Here is an 8,462-nt window from a genome sequence, read left to right on the forward strand (position 1 = left end):
TATTTGTTTAGATTTAGTATTAACACTTGTTTTATTATTCATAGATTTTAGTCACTTGCTAGTTGTCTCCTTCTGTGCAGACTGTGTGTTATCCATTTTGAAATCAGACTTTTTCTTATATAATACAGCACGATCTGTTTCACATTTGTAAGTTTAAAAATTGAGAACTTTGTGTTTGTTACTTCAGTTTTAGCACTTACAGTATTTGCACTCTGTTGTGCGGGCCTTTATTAAGACAGCAATGATCTATTACACTGCTCTACAGCCAAAATGCTTCTGAAATAAATGCAGTCAAACTTTACTAATTCTGGGTCACTGAGAATGAAAATGATGCTTAAAATTGTTGATTGGCTCTAGTTTTCAAGATATGCTATTGGGTCAGTATATACGACCCTTGATTTGGGAATGGCGGAGGATAAGTGAGTTATAAAGGGAAGGGATCTCAATTTAAACCAGAAATGACTAAAATACATCTTTGACTGGATCTATGAATAAATCTATGACTGGGTTTGGACAGTACTTGCTTTTTAGGCAAAACAATGAATGATGCAATCTGAACCTGGTATTGCATCATACATGATGTGAATTGCATCATGTTATTCCTAGAAGTCATGGATGATGCAATCATAACGAAGCTTACATCACTCTGCTGAACAAATTGCTCTATATCAGCTCTAGAAATCATACAGTGTCATGCTCTCTTATTTGGCAGTGTTTGATTTTGCAAAGGGACACATTTCTGTTTAGCCAAAGTGAGCAGCGATGCCTTGTACTTGTGTGAACAGTGCAGATAACTTCGGCTATGTTTGTGGTGAAGTGACCTTTGCATCACAAAAGTGCTGTATAACCACTATGGTTAAGAAAGCCTATCACACCTTTATTTTGGCTGCAAAATTGGAGATCAGGACAAGAGGTGGGCCCCACACATATGCTGCAACACTTGTGCAACAAATCTTCGCCAGTGGTTGAACAGAAAAAGGAAATGTATGCCTTTTGCAGTGCCAATGATTTGGAGAGAGCCAACAGATCATACCAGCAATTTTTACTTCTGCATGGTGCCTCCAGTTGGGAAAGGTATGTCAATGAAGAAAAAGTGGACTGTGCATTATCTAAACATTCCATCAGCTATACACCCAGTACCCCACGGAGAAGGACTGCCGGTTCCTGATGCACCAGAATCATTCTCACTTGAGTCAGATGAGGAAGAGGAAGGAGGATGAAACTTCTGGCCCTGAACCATCAATGTCACAGGACCCACATTTTCTCCCATCCTCCTCCTCTGAACCACACCTCATAACACAAGGTGAACTGAATGATCTTGTCAGGGATTTGGAACTACCCAAGAGCAAGGCAGAGCTGTTGGGTTCCAGACTACAGCAGTGGAATCTCCTGGCAGCTGATGTTAGGGTTTCCATGTTCCGTGACCGTCAAAAGGATCTTGTCCCATTCTTCTTCATGGAAGGTGATCTTGTAGCCTGCAACAACATCGATGGTGTGATGGCAGCCCTCAACATCATTCATGATCCAGATGAATGGAGACTGTTCATTGATGCATTGAAGATGAGTCTTAAAGCTGTTTTTCTGCATAATGGCAATGTTTTGCCATCAATTCCAGTTGATCATGCAGTCCATATGAAGGAAACCTATGACAACATGAAACAATTTTTGAACTATGACCAACATCAGTGGCAGCTTTGTGGCGATTTGAAGGTTGTTGCTCTCTTTCTTGGTCTGCAGACTGGATACACAAAGTACTGCTGTTTTCTCTGCGAATGGGATAGTCGTGCAAGAGATTCCCACTACATCAAGAAAGATTGGCCACTCCGACAGTCATTGGAGCCTGGGAGGAAAAGTGTTCAGCATCCACCACTTGTTGAATCAAGGAAGATTTTGTTACCACCCTTCCACATCAAGCTGGGTCTGATGAAGAACTTTGTCAAGGCCATTGACAAAACACAAGCAGCTTTCAAGTACCTCCGTGGAAAATTTCCAAGGTTAAGTGAAGCTAAGATAAAGGAAGGTGTCTTTGTTGGTCCTCAGATTCATGAACTTCTTCGAGATGATGCATTTGACCATGCACTGTGTGGCAAGGAAAAGACGGCATGGAAAGCCTTCCAGTTAGTGGCAATAAATTTTCTCAGAAACAACAAGGCAGACATCTACAGGTTGTTGGTGGAAAACCTCCTCAAGGCATACAAAAGCCTTGGTTGCAACATGTCACTAAAGATACATTTTTTGCACTCTTATCTAGATTTTTTTCCACCGAACTGCGGAGCAGTGAGCGACGAGCACGGCGAGCGATTTCACCAGGACATTGCAACAATGGAGAAACGCTATCAGGGCAAATGGAGCCCATCAATGCTTGCAGACTATTGCTGGACAGTGACAAGAGATGCTCCATTTAATGAATACAAGAGACAAGCCAAGAAGCGCCGAGTAGACACTGAATAGGACTAAACTATGTACATAATAGTTTTTGCCTTTTGTTTCATAATAAATTTTATTTATATAACCCTTTTGCTGATTTTTAAAGTGTTACATAAACAGGACAGGTGAAATATTATCATGTAAAGCAACCATAAACACATGAAAAGACCTAGGTTTACAATTTATGATTAAAACTCTACTATCTACACAATATACATAGACATAAAATGTAAAAACTTAAATATCTTAGAAACAGTAGCCAATCAATTGTTTTAATTGTCATTTGAATTCAGCACATCAAAATACATAATAAATAGCACATTTTATCTCTGAAGCAGACGACTTCTCAAAAATTGTAGACCAGTGTTATATATGTTACCATTTTAATTTTCTATCTGGTCCCAACCATGTACACTCACACCGGTACACTCAGTAACTCAGGCTTGTGCCACATAATGCAAATTAATGGAAAAACAATTAAATTTCATCAAGGGATTAAAATTTGATCTAAACTGCAGGACATTCCAAGCATATATTATGATTAAAGAAAAGCCCATATTGTCTTGAAATGATAGGTTTCTTTTTAAAACTTTTCATCAAAATATATTTGTTTAAATATTCTGATCTGAAGAAACATCTTTTGGGGTTAAACAGATGGCACACAACTCATGTTTTATGTTTGGTAGATTAGGGACTAAGCAAAATACCAATAATGTTCCTAGGTATTAAATCATTTTGACATGACCTTTTATTTCTTCCACAACAAACACTTTCCTTAGAGACCCCTGCTGTGCACATGTAAGTAGTGTTCTGCATTGGGTTGGTTATCCATTTCCTCTCATAGCATTTCTGATTTTAATCTACCTTTGATGGTACTTTCAAATAACATTCGACTTGCAATCACCACCCATGTCACCATGTCGTGCCAGTAAGAGCCTTTTCTTATTTTATGCCTCTCCATTCGTATCTCACTTTATCGCCTCACTTTCAATAAGGTTGCACCAGAGATGAATTTGATCCACTAGCTTCTCCTTCCAGCTGTCCACAGCAAGGTGGTGATATAATGACGATCCCCTGCAGTTTCAGAAGTATCTGTCATGAATACATCTTATATCCAAAAGAAAAAGACAGTTCTTCCCACCAGAGAATAAAGTACTGTATTAATAGTACAAGCAGCTAATAGTGCATTATGCAGAACAATTCATTGCATAGCTGGCTTATGGTATGTCTACATTGCAACTAGACATCTGTGGCTGGCCTGTGTAGCTACTTGGGATTAGGCTGCAGCCCGGCTCTGGGACCCTCCCACCTCACAGGATCCTAGAGCCTGGGCTCCAGCCCGAGCCAAAACATCTATACTGCAGTTAAACAGCCCTTAGCTCAAGCCTCAGAAGCCTGAGGCAGCTATAACGGGCCAGCCGCAGGTTTTTTAATTGCAGTGTAGACATACCCTGAGAGGTTATTTTCGTTTTGTACTCTCCCTTCAGCCCAATTTTTAAGTCTGTTATGATGCTTCATCTACACCAAGGACACCTGATCCCCTCACTATTGTCAAGTGAATCATGAGCCCTCATACACAAAATGATGGACCATCAGCTGGCAGAAACAACCTCCCACACACTCATGGAAGTGTCTGCCAAGGCCATGCAACTGTCATGAGTCATTTTGAGCCTGATGAGTGCTCTCTGAGCCTGAACTTGAGCCAGATAAGTGCTGTGGAGTTAATGAGTTGTCCCTCAGCTTGAGCCTGATGAGATATCCCTGAGTGTGATGACCTGAAGGATCCACATCAATTAATCAGGGTTCAGCCAATCCATAAGCACAGACCTAACCAGGTGATCCCCAAGGCCAGGGATATGGTCTTCCAATGAGAGCAGCCACTCCAGTCTGCTCAATATCACTACCTCACTGGGAATATTGCCTGTCACTTGGTGGTTCTGACAGACTTCTTTAGCTCCTGCTACAGCCTTGCTCCAACCCTATTCTTGATTCCTGCTCTGACCCCTGGCTCTGGTCCCCAGCCTGATCACCCCTGCTTCAACCACTAGTCCTGACCACCACTGCTCCAAACAGTAGGTCTGACTACCCACTTCTCAGTTTCTGACAGTTTGAGCAGACTGCCTGATTTTGCCCCAGCAGTTGAGAGGGAGACCCCTGGAATGTCCATCACTGAGATGACAGATTTGGTCCATAACCTTTGGGATCAAGTTGCCCAGTTGCATCTGGAGAATCCTTCCCTTCGCCCAGAGATCCTGCTAGCCCCAGTAAGCTCAATAGAGCCAGCTATGGTACCTTTAGAACCCAGCCCTAAGATTCCATTGCCGGAAAGATTTGATGGGAATCCCCAGGAGTTCTTAACCAGCACTGCCTTTTGTTCCTGATGAATCCTGCAATATATCCCGATGATCAGACCAAGGTGAGGTTTATTATCAGTTTATTGACCGGGGAAGCCCTGGACTGGGCCTCGCAGCTCTTGGAACAGCCAGCCCTATTCTCAATAATTTTGATAATTCATCCAGGACTAGTAGATTCTGGGATGCTGGATTTACTAAGGCTAATCAACTGCTGGTGAAAAGGAAGCCCTCCCCAGATCTAATGGAAACAATTAATGGTAGTATGTTTTCCTCTGGTCTGGTTACCCATGAACCCATGCCCCTCCATATTGAAATCCAAGATCATCTAGAGATTCTTCAGTTTAATTGATTTAAGTCATCACACTTTCCAATCATGCTTAGTATTCCCTGGCTCTCAATGCATGATACACATCTCATGGAAGATGCTTGAGGAACGATTCAAGTCAAGCTACTGCTGACAATCGTATCGAGCCAAATCAGGGGCCAAGGAAACAAGAACCAGCACCTAGAAGTCCACTGCCATGTGTGTCCAGCAGATTCAAGAAGCCAACAGCTCCTTAATCCTTGCAAAATATCAAGAGTTTGCTGATGTATTTGATAAAAAGAATGCTGATATTTTACCCCTGCATAGACCTTACAGTCACCCCATCGATCTCCTGCAGGGGATAAAATTCCATTCAGGCGGATTTACTCCTTATCAGAACCAGAACTCAAGGCCCTACGAGAATACCTTGATGAAAATCTTGCAAAAGAACTTCATCCATCTATCCACACACATGTCCCAATTTTGTTCGTGAAAAAGGACATCTCCTTGTGCCTTTGTGTAGACTATCATGCCTTGAACAAAATCACCATCTAGAACAAGTATCTTTTGCCTTTGATCAATGAGCTGTTGGAAAGGATCCATTCTGCCTAGGTATTTACCAAGAGTGGCATTTACAACCTCGTTTGTATTCAGGAGGGCAACCAGTGGAAAACAGTGTTTTACGTATATTATGGACATTTTGAATTTCTGCTTATGCCTTTCAGTCTCTCTGATGCCCCAGCCACATTCAGGTACTTTGCCAATGATAGTTTGAGGAATGTTTTAGACCTGTTCATGATGATCTACCTAGATGACATCCTCATCTTCTCAAAGTCAAACTATTCCTGCCCAACGCATCTGTCTGGTATTCAAGGCCCTCCAAGTGAATGGCCTGTACTGAAAACCTGAGAAGTGTGAGTTTGATTGCCCCTTGTGTTGACTTCTTAGGGTATGTCATTTCCTCTAATGGATTTCAATTATGGACTGGGTAGCCAGATGGAATGTTCACAAATGCCCAGGGCTTCCTGGGGTTTGCTAATTTTTACCTAAGATTCATCAAGGAATTTTTTTTGAAGATGGTGACCCCAATTACCCTTCTGCTCTGGTAGAACACCATACTTCCTTGGAAGCAGGAAGTCCAATCCGCCTTTGAGCTATTAAAGGAAGCATTTACACTGGCACCCACCTTGGTACATCCAGACCCACAAAACCTCTCATTGTCAAAGCAGGTGCCTCCAATTATGCAGCTGGAGCAGTGAGATCACAGCATCATGAGCCCCAGAATGTGCTCCACCCCTGTGCATTTTATTTCCGGAAACTGACACCCATAGAACAAAACTATCAAATCTGTAAAAGAACTACTGGCCATCAAGGCTACCTTTGAGGAATAGTGTCACCTCCTGAAAGGTGCATGTTTCCCTATCCAAGTATGTACAGACCACAAGAACCTGGACAGAGCTAGACCTAGACCAAATGGTGCCCTAGGCAAGGAACATCTTTGGTGCCCCTCCACACACACCTCCATTTGTTAAACTTTTGAATACCTTATTTTTATTGCATTTGAATGAATTGGAGAACTTGGAGTGGAGAGTGCTTCCCATGTTGCAAAATGTGACGGATGTTGTCCATTCAACATAGAGGTCTTTATCATTGATGTGTAAACACTCCCCATGTGTCAGCATCTGGTGAAGGGCCGTACATTGTTCTAGAGTGTTTTCCTGTCTGCCGGCAGCTCACTAAGGTCATACAAAAAACCCCAGGTCTTTTTGTGATGCTTCATTTTCCAAAACTTTCTTCAATGGACACTTGAGCAGGGTCAATGAGCGAGCCAAAAACTCCCTCTGGAATCTTTCTTCCAAGCTTCCCATCACTTCATCTCTGTCCTCATAACTAAACTGTCTCTTCTTCTGATAAATACAAAGTTTCCTTGAAGACAGGCTCAATTCCTAAGTTTCTGTCCTTTCTTGCCAATGACAATTCAGTTTCTCACCATTCTTGAGCACTCTTTCACAGTGTAACTTTGAGAAGTGTCGCTTCTGCTCATTTACTGGAAATGTCATATCCTTGATTTTGCCTGGCCCATTCAAAATTGTATGATCAATATTGTCAGAGGTTAAGATTGCCAGCCATAAAGCAGGATCTGCTGTATCGATTTGTGCTGTGCAATTTTTCTCACGTTGTTTCTGTCATCATGCAAGGCTGATTCTTCTTTATCGTTTCTTTCCTTTTCATGTAAACCAGATTTTTCTTTTTCATTACTCTGCTTTTCATATGAGCCACATTCTTCTTTATCATCACTCTCCTTTACATTGCCCGGAAAAATTCACAATTCTCCATAATTTTCCTCACATTTCCATTTCTTATCTTCAGGTAAATCTGCTAATTCCTTAGTAATAGGACTTCCATCATTTACACTTCACTTCTCAATTTCTTCTGCAATGGTTAGGGTGACCATATTTCCCTATGCTGAATATGGGACACCTGGTAAAATTACTTGTATTCAAGCGAGTTCAATGGCAATCTATCAGAACTGCACAGTACAAATGTTCAAATTAACATCAAGTTGACTGAGCCCCTGTTACAAAGAAATATGGTGTAGTTGGATTCTTTTTATTTACCTTCTTATCTTTATGGCTTTAGGGTTCACACAGGAAGAGGTGACTCACACACACACTCCAATACGCCTCTCTCACACAGAGGGGGTGACCAACCAATCCGACCCTCCCTGCCCAGCAGGAGCGGCGCCAGAGTTTTTGCTGCCCTAGGCGGCAGCGCTCCTCCTCTGAGCATTCAGGAGGCCTGGGGTCTTCGGCAGTGGGGGTCCTTCCGCTCCGCATCTTTTGGGCACTTTGGTGGTGGGTCCCTAGTGGACACGCTGGCCCTGCTGCCTAGTGCTCTCTGCCCTCCATGCCTGGCTGGGCCCCCAGGACAGACTCGCATCCTGGTATCTGGCGCAGCATCTTCTGAAGGCAACACTTGGGGGGCATGCAGGGTTACATGGCCCCCTCCCCAGATTTCTGCCAGGTTTCACACCAGAATGTGGCCAGCAGCAGCCTTTAGGCACTGTGCAGGAGAGAAGGGATGGGAGCTGCTTCCAACTGCAGGGAGGAGGAGAGGGGAAGGGATGACCTGGCTCATGTCTTTGCAGAGTTCATCTCTTCCCCCGCTCTTGTGGCTGGAAGCAGCTTGTCCCTTCCTGCCCGCACAGTGTCAAAAGGCGGTAATACCTCCAGGATGCTGCTGGCCACCAACTGTTCCCTGGCTACAGCGCAGGCAGGAAGAGGTTAAGCTCTAAGGATGCATTGTGCACCAGGGTCCAGAGAACCTGATTGCAGGGGCTTCAGCAAACCTGGCCAGAGAGGTGGTTCAGCAGGGGA

The sequence above is a fragment of the Trachemys scripta genome, chromosome 2, assembly GCF_013100865.1.
Source record: "Trachemys scripta elegans isolate TJP31775 chromosome 2, CAS_Tse_1.0, whole genome shotgun sequence".
NCBI lineage: Eukaryota > Metazoa > Chordata > Testudines > Emydidae > Trachemys > Trachemys scripta.